The sequence below is a fragment of the Bombina bombina genome, chromosome 11 (genome assembly GCF_027579735.1).
Source record: "Bombina bombina isolate aBomBom1 chromosome 11, aBomBom1.pri, whole genome shotgun sequence".
In the NCBI taxonomy this organism is placed as follows: Eukaryota; Metazoa; Chordata; class Amphibia; order Anura; family Bombinatoridae; genus Bombina; species Bombina bombina.
Window position 1 is genome coordinate 102523529 of NC_069509.1, and position 11551 is coordinate 102535079.

Below are 11551 nucleotides of genomic sequence, written 5' to 3' on the forward strand. Positions count from 1 at the left end.
CTCTTGCAAATGGACAACATTCTTGCAAAACTGCTGCCATATAGTGCTCCAGAAATTGGCCTGGCTCCTAAGCTTACATCCCTGCTTTTCAACAAAACATACCAAGTGAACAAAGCAAATTGATAATAAAAGTAAATTAGGAAGTTGTTTCGAATCGCATGCCCTATCTGAATGAATGTAAGAAACAATGTGGGTTTCATATCCCTTTATGTTGTATCTAGACACACTTATTAAACAAAGTTGTATTAATAAAAAGACAAAAAGGTTTTGAGGCAGAATTAAATGTATATGATATTGGGTGGGACTAGGACGAGGCCAAAGGTGTATGTGCTTGTTTGTATATATATATATATTTACAGTGGATATAAAAAGTCTACACACCCCTGTTAAAATGTCAGGTTTCTGTGGTGTAAAAAATGAGACATAGATAAATCATTTCAGAACTTTGTCCACCTTTAATGTGACCTATAAACTGTACGACTCAATTGAAAAACAAACTGAAATCTTTTAGGTAAAGGGAAATAAAAATAAAATAATATGATTGCATTTTATAACTGGGGATGTAGCTGTGTTCAGAATTAAGCAATCACATTCAACATCATGTTAAATAGGAGTCAGTACACACCTGTCATCATTTAAAGTGCCTCTGATTAACCCCAAATAAAGTTCAGCTGTTCTAGTAGGTCTTTCCTGACATTATGTTAATCGCATCCTACAGCAAAAGCCATGGTCCGCAGAGAGCTTCTAAAGCATCAGAGGGATCTCATTGTTAAAAGGTATCAGTCAGGAGAAGGGTACAAAAGAATTTCCAAGGCATTAGATATACCATGGAACACAGTGAAGACAGTCATCATCAAGTGAAGAAAATATGGTGCAACAGTGAAATTACCAAGAACTGGATGTCCCTCCAAAATTGATGAAAAGGCGAGAAGAAAACTGGTCTGGGAGGCTGCCAAGAGGCCTACAGCAACATTAAAGGAGCTGCAGGAATATCTGGCAAGTACTGGCTGTGACAACAATCGCCCGTATTCTTCATATGTCTGGGCTATGGGGTAGAGTGGCAAGACAGACGACTTTTCTTACAAAAAAAAACATCCAAGCCCGGCTAAATTTTGCAAAAACACATCTGAAGTTTCCCAAAAGCATGTTGCAAAAGGTGTTCTGGTCTGATGAAACCAAAGTTGAACTTTTTGGCCATAATTCCAAAAGATATGTTTGGCGCAAAAACAACACTGCATATCACCAAAAGAACAACATACCCACAGTGAAGCATGGTGGTGTCAGCATCATGCTTTGGAGCTGTTTTTCTTCAGCTGGAACTGTGTCGATTCCACACTCAAAAAAATTACGTTTTTGTGTGGGATTTTTATAGCGCCAGTATTACAGGTTGTGCGGTCCGGCTAAAATGCTTGCATTACAGCCTATACTGACACGATCCATACTGCCATCTGAGAGCAGTAGTTATGGATTTTGTGAAACAAAATTTTTTCACAAAACTCATAACTGAACTAGTACACTAACACCCATAAACTGACTTCCGGGTTGGAGGGCAAAGGAAGTGGTCACATGCGAACGGAGCTCTGCATCGCCGCCAACATTAAAGGACTTTCCTGGCCCCACAGCAGCAATCTGTGACCAAGTACTAGGTCTAGAGATACCAGCAGTAGTAGATCAATGTGTGAGGGAGCGATAACAACCTCACCACCCAAAACGGGCAAACTAAAAAAAAAAAACGTCGCACAAGGCCGCAAATAAAGAGAACTACACAAAACAAAGCAGATAGAAGGGGTACTCCAGGAACACCCCAAGCACAGGTTAAAGATCTTTGCTGAGCCTTGCGACGGAGAAGACAAATAGGACAGGAAAAAGCAAGAAGCGTTTATCGCATACAAGAAAGTGAAAGCAAATTTACCAAAGAAGCAGGCGTCATCTTAGCAGCATGGTCATACGAAAAGCTGAATGAAAACAACAACAGGTGAGCTTCATAGATGCTAAGAATAGACACTTTCAAAGGGAAACAGTCATTATTTGAGCAATAATAATTGTAACTGCTGCACTGAGAAAGAAAGACTTAACCCACATGAACATAACATCAAGTTTGCTGTGGCAGTTTGAAAACATCTATTAAAAGGAGCAGATTATAAACACTGCAGAGCACTAATAAGGAAACAAGACACCTACATTGGTCACTATAAGACACAGGTTCTTAAAGGAACATACATCACCAGCAGTGGAGATTAAAAGGCAGCATAGGGCTGACCATAAGGGCTCCCTATGAGAGTGGACCAATACTTAATTAGCTTAAAAGCAAGCCCCACTTTAGAAATGACTTCTAAGTCTAAACACACAGATAAATGGCAGAAACACATGATGGAGATACATTTAGAACCATCTGATACCTCAACTGAACATAGAAATGCTGCAGATGATACTCGCCCTATAGTGAAACAGCTAACAGCATTTGTTTTGCCTAAAATAGACCAACTGCAAACGGGAGTAGACAACTTATCAGGAGAAGTTAGTCAATTCTCCACACGCCTTATGCAACCAGAACAGAGGATATCTAACGTGGAAGATAGAAAGGAGGAGACGCATAATGTGATCACGACTCTTCAGAAACAAAACGCAGCTTTAGTAAATAAAATTGAGGACATTGAAAACCGCTCACGGCATAATAATCTTCACATAGTGGGCTTACCTGAATCAGTAATGGCGAGAAATCCGATGGAATTTATGCAAACACAATTACCACAGCTGTTAAACATGCCACAATCTGACTTACCAATAAAAGTGGAAAGAGTCCACAGAATTGGACCTGAGCACACCCTAGCAGACAGAAGAGGCCAAAGACATGTCATAGCCATGCTGTTAAATTACCAAACAAAAGTTGCAATACTTAAGGCATACAGACAGCACCCGGATATTGTATATCAAGGGAAAAAGTTGCTTTTCTTCCAGGACTTCTCAGCGGAAGTTTTGAGGAAGAGAAAGGAGTTTGCACCCTTTTGCTCCAAGCTGCACAGATAGGGGAAGAGAGTCATGCTATTGTACCCAGCAAGGCTCAGATTACAGACAGCTACTGGACACAAATTCTTCAACACTCCTAAAGAACTTCAACAATTTCTGGATCAGGAAAAGGCCCTAGCAGCAGAGTGAAAATCAACTGAGGATATAAAACAAAGACAAGAAAAGAAATAAAAGATAAATCATGGAAATATATTTGGAGATCACATTGAATATTAAGACTGACTTTGATCAGCATTCCAGATGGCTCAATTATATGCTAAAGTTCAAGTTTATTGTTTGTATGTTGTTATGTTCTCTCCAACCAGAAAAAAGTATGGAAAAGTTCAGGCGAAACACCTCTCCCATACCTTTCCCCAAAACAGACACTAATTTAGCAAGAACAGGAATCGAACCAGCCTCTAGGGCAGCTATGTCAGATATGAGACCTGTGACTGTACAAGTACAATATGTAGCTATGTATACTGTATTTATTTCTCCTGTTTATGTGTCTGGTCCATTGGGTCATAACTCTGTTTTTTCAGACAGTTTGTTAGTAGTGTATTGTATAATGTACAAATGTAAGTAATGATTGATGAGTACCAATAGTAATTTAAAGGTAATCTCCTGGAATGTGGGAGGGATCACGTCTCCTGCAAAAGATCAATGATCCCAACTCATTTAAAAGCAATGCAGGCAGATGTGGCCCTCTTATAGGAGACTCACCTTACCGAGGTGGAACATGGTAGGCTGAGGAGAACTAACAGACAAGAAAAAACAGACAAGAAAAAAGGGGGGAGGTGGCGCCTACGGCAGTCTGATGTTATAAATTAACCACTTAGGTGCTACAAGAACACTTTCATAAAGGATACAACTTACATCAAATGTATATTGCAATTAAATCGATAGTTTATTGATACAGTATAAAAAATCTTATATTCACATTAATATTCCAAGCTGCTTTGTCTAAAATCTTTAAGATGCTAAGACACCGGGGTCTATCTTATGCCCTATTCATAAACCAATCCACTTTGTCTTTTGGTCTAATATATAAAATGCATGTATAAAATTAATAATATAAAAATAATAATATAAAATGATTGCGGATAAATATCCACCACATTTAGTAGTATAAGATAATTTAAATAGAAACATATGCGGATTAGTATCCGCCAAACTTGATAAAGCCTCTTCAGCTTGTCTTTTCTTACCGAGGCTTTGGTTCAATTGTACGCTGATCCAGCAAATACTAGTGTAACTCTGAATAATCTTGAGGACTTACTTATTAAAGAGTTAAAAATAAAGACAGAACTGAAATTTATGGAAAAATATGTAGAAATAGGGATTGTACCTAGGGGTCTAAGATTAAAGAAAGATTGTACCTTTGAATTGAAAACAAACCTAAAAGTAGAATGGTTTGATGTCTTAGAAAAAGCATCCCTAGATCTGATTAAGATTATTATTAAAGCAAGAAATATTGCCACAAAAGAAATCAATGAGGACATTAGTAAATACAAAACAATATTAGATACAAAGAAAAAATAAATAAATTCTGTGGAGAAACAAAGGGAGATCATTCAAAAACTAGGAGAATTAAATACTGACTTATTAAATAATAAATGGAAGAAATTTTATAGAGATCAGAATGATTATAAAATTGAAGAAAACATAGAACAAGATCAGGATAACAGTTCTAAAAAGAATAATATATTGTTTAGTAAAAGGAAAGAAAATAGACCTCAAAATAGACAGGAAGAGATAGTAGCAAAAGAGCTACAAGAAAAAGATCAGAGAAAACAGTCAGATAAGCATAATATTGATAATTTAACAAATAGTAGAGACAACAGAACCCAGATAAGAGGTGGATCTAGACAATATGGGGCACGTGACACCCCCATAGGGAGACAAAAGAACCCACAATGGCAACAATACAGAGAACGGGAGAATTCCATAGGAAGAATGAGAAATCAAAATTGGGATGGAAATAGGTATAGATATCACAACCATAGGGAATACTCCCATATCCAAAATAGAGAAAATAATGAACAATACTACTCAAACTCTAGGGACAATATCCCAGATATGAAAATAGAGACTATCACAGAGAGGACAATAGGAGACAGTACAGGCAATATGAAGATAATAGACATCAAAATCGAGGATGGTATAATAGAGGGAGAGACTTCTATGAACCACAAAAAAGAATATTGAACAAAAAGACAGAATCAGTACACCAAAACTGGCGAGTCCCAATACACAATAGATTCGATATACTGAATGATCATATGGATCATGTTGAACATTCCCCTCCTAAACCCGGTACATCTGTGAGTTTTTTAGGAGTGGGCCGAGAAAGAACTCACGACCCCCCAAAAGGGAAAAGAAGAAGAGAGGGAATAGAGGAAGAGGAATTGGAAGACTAACTAAGACCAAAAATAAGATTAATAATAAAAATAGAAATAAATTAGAGAACAAAGTCCCAAATAAAGGAATTTTTAATATTAGTGATATACAGCTGACAAAAGAACAGGAAGGAATATTAAATAAGGGATTGTCGTTTGCCCCCACATCAAAATTAAATAAGTTTGAACACTTTATAAACATTAATCAATTTGTGAGAAAGTTAACTTTGAAAAAATATTTAGCAAAAAATCCCATCACCTACAAAAGCCAAAATGAGAGACATCATATAATAAACAAAGAATATATTCATACAGACTTTAGACCTAAGTCAGATTTTTTCCCATACAAGAGAAGGGTAACTTCATAGAATCATTCGAAAAACTAGTATCTTGAAAAAATTGATATAGACCAATCGAAAAAATTAAATTGGAATTTAAGTCTAAAAGAAAAAAGGATAGTGAAGGAACTGCAGTCACAGACAGATATAGTAATCAAACAAGCAGATAAAGGGGGCGGGGTAGTGATCATGAACAACATATATTACACGAAGGAAGCGTATAGATTGTTAAGTGACGCCACAACCTATAAGAAACTTCTGAATGACCCAGGCGACGACCACCAGGCTAAGATTAAAGAACTACTAGATGGTGCAAAAACAGTCAATCTAATAACAGAGCCAGAATACAAATTTTTAATGATTAAAGATTTTAGAACCCCAATATTCTATTTTCTTCAGAAAATACATAAAAATCTAAAAGAACCCCCAGGACGTCCTATAATATCCGGTATAGACTCCATAACGTCAAATCTATCCGAATATTGGGTCTTGAAAAACATAAAATGGGAAGAAAATTTTATTCTTGTCACTTGTGACATAAGTTCCCTTTATACCAATATTGACCACATTTTAGGTACCCAAGCAGTTGAGTCATATTTTAAACAAGATGACGCCTACACAGAGCAAGTTTTTATTAAACTGAGTAAAAAATATTCTAGAGAAAAATTATTTTAAATTTGAGAATAATTATTTCCTGCAAATCAAGGGCACAGCTATGGGCACAAGGTTCGCACACAGTTATGCCAATTTATTTATGGGGACGTTTGAGGGTAAAGTCATAGAACAATCCCCCTGGAGTGCGAACCTTGTGCTCTAAAGACGCTATATTGATGACTTGTTTTTTATTTGGAGGGGGGACATAGAACTCCTCAATTTGTTTACAGAGGACATAAACACAAATAATTTTGGACTTCAGTTCACATACGAATGCAGTAAGCAAAAAATTAGTTTCCTTGATATAGAAATAGAGATTATAAATAATGTAATTAAGACTCAAACCTATTTCAAAAAGGTGGACTCAATTACCTATATAGATTCAAAAAGCTGTCACCATGATAAATGGAAGAAAAATATTCCAAAGGGCCAATTATTGCGGATACGAAGAAATTGCACAGATGTATCTGAATATGAAGAACAGTCTAATGTCCTGATACAAAGATTTAGACAAAAAGGATATGATACTGATAAAATTGAAAAAACTGCTGATGAAATTAAATACATAGATAGAGAGGGTCTATTTGAGGAGAAAGTCAGACCAATGGACAAAAGTGATGTAAATGTAGGATCAGATGTACCGATAATAACAACCTATTCAGCTCAACATAGTTCAAAAGGATAGTTAACAAACACTGGCACCTCTTATTAAAAGATCCTCTAATAGGCCATACTTTGGGAAAGAACCCAAGATTTATTTACAGGAGGGCAAAAAATCTAAAATCCATACTGGCCCCTAGTGAATATAAAGGCAGGAATAATATGTTTAACAAAGGATTTAGAGATCTCAAAGGAGAAAAAATAGAAGGGTTTTACCCATGTCACCACTGCAAGTCGTGTAAATATACTAACAAAATTAAACAGATCAAATCTGAAAAGAATGGGAAAATAAGCACTGAGATTATTAGGTGTACAGACACTAATGTTGTTTATCTGATACAATGTAATTGTAATTTAAAATACTTTGGGCAAACAGGGAGAAAACTAAAAGACTGCATCAGAGAACATATATTAGCGATAGAGCATCAAAGGGATGACACTGCGTTATATAAACATTTTAAGGATGTACACCAAGGAAAAGTATATACAATGAAGTTTTGGGGTATCAAAAAAGTACACAAAGATGGAAGGAGAGGGAATATTGAGAAGAAGCTTCTGAAACAAGAGGCAGAATTTATCTATAACTTTGGAACATTATTTCCCAAAGGCCTGAACAGTGAGTTAGATTTGAGTTTCCTTACAGAATAAGTGACAGCATAATAGAGATAAACATTGGGGGATATATGACCCAGGGGTTGTGTAAACTAGAGCAATGATTGCACATACACTACAATAGAAATTCAGATAAGACTGACTAAAGTCCACCACTACTAAGATAGGAATTATATAATTAAAACACTAATGGCTAGATTTAGAGTTTGTCGTTAGCCGTCAAAAGCAGCGTTAAGGGGTCCTAACGCTGCTTTTTACTGCCCGCTGGTATTTAGAGTCAGGCAGGAAAGGGTCTACCGCTCACTTCCTTTCTGCGACTCCAGGCTACTGCATATCCCCTTATGCCACAATTGCGTATCCTATCTTTTCTATGGGATCTGCCTAACGCCGGTATTTGGAGTCTTGGAAGAAGTGAGCGGTAGACCCTCTATCGATAAGACTCCTACCGACAAAAAAAGTCAGTAGTTAAGAGCTTTATGGGCTAACGCGTGAATATAAAGCTCTTATCTACTGTGCTACAAAGTACACTAACACCCATAAACTACCTATGTACCCCTAAACCGGGGCCCCCCCACATCGCCGCCACTATAATAAAAATGTTTAACCCCTAATCTGCCGCCCGGACACCGCCGCCACCTACATTATACCTATGAACCCCTAATCTGCTGCCCCTAACATCGCCAATACCTATATTATATTTATTAACCCCTAATCTGCCCCCCCCAACGTCGCCGCTACCTAACTACAATTATTAACCCCTAATCTGCCGACCGGACCTCGATGCCACTATAATAAATGTATTAACCCCTAAACCGCCGCACTCCCGCCTTGCAAACACTATAATCAATTTTATTAACCCCTAATCTGCCCTTCCTAACATCGCCGCCACCTACCTACAATTATTAACCCCTTATCTCCCGCCCGCACCGTCGCTGCTACTATAATAAAATGATTAACCCCTAAACCTAACTCTAACCCTAACACCAGCCTAACATAAATATAATTTAAATTAAACAAAATAATATTTCTATAATTAAATATAATTAAATTAGGTACTTACCTATAAAATAAACCCTAATATAGCTACAATATAACTAATAATTACATTGTATCTATTTTAGGATTTATATTTATTTTACAGGCAACTTTGTATTTATTTTAACTAGGTACAATAGCTATTAAATAGTTATTAACTATTTAATAGCTACCTAGTTAAAATAATTACAAAATTTACATGTAAAATAAATCCTAACCTAAGTTACAATTAAACCTAACACTACACTATCATTAAATTAATTAAATCAATTATCTACAATTAGCTAAACTAAAATATAATACAAAAAAAACAAACACTACATTACAAAAAATAAAAAAATATTACAAGAATTTTTACACCTAATCTAAGGCCCCTAATAAAATAAAAAAAGCCCCCCAAAATAAAAAAATTCCCTACCCTATTCTAAATTACAAAAGTAATCAGCTCTATTACCAGCCCTTAAAAGGGCTTTTTGCGGGGCATTGCCCCAAAGTAATCAGCTCTTTTACCTGTAAAAGAAAATACAATACCCCCCTCCCAACATTACAACCCACCACTCACATACCCTTATTCTAACCCACCCAAACCCCCCTTAAAAAACCTATCACTAACCCCCTGAAGATCTCCCTACCTTGAGTCGTCTTCACTCAGCCGAGCCGAAGTCTTCATCCAATCCGGGCGATGTGGTCCTCCATCTGGTAGAAGTCTTGATCCAAGCGGCAAAGAAGAGGTCCTCCATCCGGGCGAAGTCTTGATCCAAGCGGCAAAGAAGAGGTCTTCAATCAGCCAATCAGATTGAAGTTCAATCCGATTGGCTGATCCAATCAGCCAATTAGATTGAGCTCACATTCTATTGGCTGCTCCGATCAGCCAATAGAATGCGAGCTCAATCTGATTGGCTGATTGAATCAGCCAATCAGATTTTTCCTACCTTAATTCCGATTGGCTGATAGAATCCTATCAGCCAATCAGAATTCGAGGGACGCCATCTAGGATGACGTCCCTTAAAGGAACCTTCATTCGTTGTTAGTCCATCGGGGAAGGAGCATGTTCCGCGTTGGCGGGATGAAGATGGATCCGGAAGACAGAAGATAGAAGATGCCGATTGGAAGAAGACATCGCCCGGATGGAAGACCTCTTCTTTGCCACTTGGATCAAGACTTCTGCCGGATGGAGGACCACATCGCCCAGATTGGATGAAGACTTCGGCTCGGCTGAGTGAAGACGACTCAAGGTAGGGAGATCTTCAGGGGGTTAGTTTTTTTAAGGGGGGTGTGGGTGGGTTAGAATAGGGGTATGTGGGTGGTGGGTTGTAATGTTGGGGGTGGGTATTGTATTTTCTTTTACAGGTAAAAGAGCTGATTACTTTGGGGCAATGCCCCCCAAAAAGCCCTTTTAAGGGCTGGTAATAGAGCTGATTACTTTTGTAATTTAGAATAGGGTAGGGAATTTTTTTATTTTGGGGGGCTTTTTTATTTTATTAGGGGGCTTAAATTAGGTGTAATTAGATTAAAATTCTTGTAATATTTTTTTTATTTTTTGTAATTTAGTGGGGGTTTTTTTGTATTATAGATTAGTTTATTTAATTGTATTTTAGTTTAGCTAATTGTATGTAATTTATTTAATTAATTTAATGATAGTGTGGTGTTAGGTTTAATTGTAACTTAGGTTAAGATTTATTTTACAGGTAATTTTGTAATTATTTTAACTAGGTAGCTATTAAATAGTTAATAACTATTTAATAGCTATTGTACCTAGTTAAAATAAATACAGTTGGCAATAAACAGTTAGCAGAAAGTTTATATGGTAATGGTAGTATCATTTTGATTCAGAATTTTTCTTTAAATATATCTTTAAAAATGAAATTAAAGATGTCTGATTAAATATAGTCAATGCGATTACAATAATAATGTGTTCTGAACAGTATTGGGACTTGGAAGATTTCACCACCCTTTTTCATTCCTTATGTAATAAAATATCACCCATGGAGACTGGACTGTCAATTAAGACAGGTGAATCATCAAAGGGTTAACAGGAAACCCTTTAAATAGGGAGACTGAGCTGGAGGAGGTATTCTTGACAAAGGCTCCACTTGGAGAGCCAAAACGCGTAGAAATCCACCCAGCCTAACGGAACCATTCAGAAGTTGACTGCAACAGAACTCCCAGGACTGCAGGATCAGTGTACAATTGAACCAAAGCCTTGGTAAGAAAAGGCAAGCTGAAGAGGCGGTAGGAGTTCAAAGTGTGATCGAGGAAGTTTTTTTCAAAGAGTGTGCGCACTAGAAGAGGATTGGATCCTGAAAAAACGAGCCCCACCTGAGACTACACACACGGAAGTGTCAGCAAATACGGAACAAGCAGGTGAGTGGATAAATATATCAGCCGTTCCCGCTGCAAACAGAGGAAAGGGTGAGTGTGAATCTACATTCATAGACTTTGAAATCAAAAGACATTTTCAGATATTGTTGGTGTTTATAACTAAACCAAAACCGGATAAACTACTGTGTGAATATTTAAATCAAGATGATCGAGTCCCAAATGTAACACATTGAAGATATATACACAAAAGGCCAATGAGTCCTGAAAATCATATGTGAATGCTATTTGGACTAGAGTTTATCAACTATTGTAATCGCTTGACAAATATTGTATACACATTTACATCTGTGATTATTAACAGTGCAATCCTAGCAATATATTGTTGTGACCAACAGATTTATCAAGTTTGGCGGATACTAATTCGCATATGTTTCTATTTAAATTATCTTATACTACTAAGTGTGGTGGATATTTATCCCCAATCATTTTATATTATTATTTTTATATTATTAATTTTATACATGC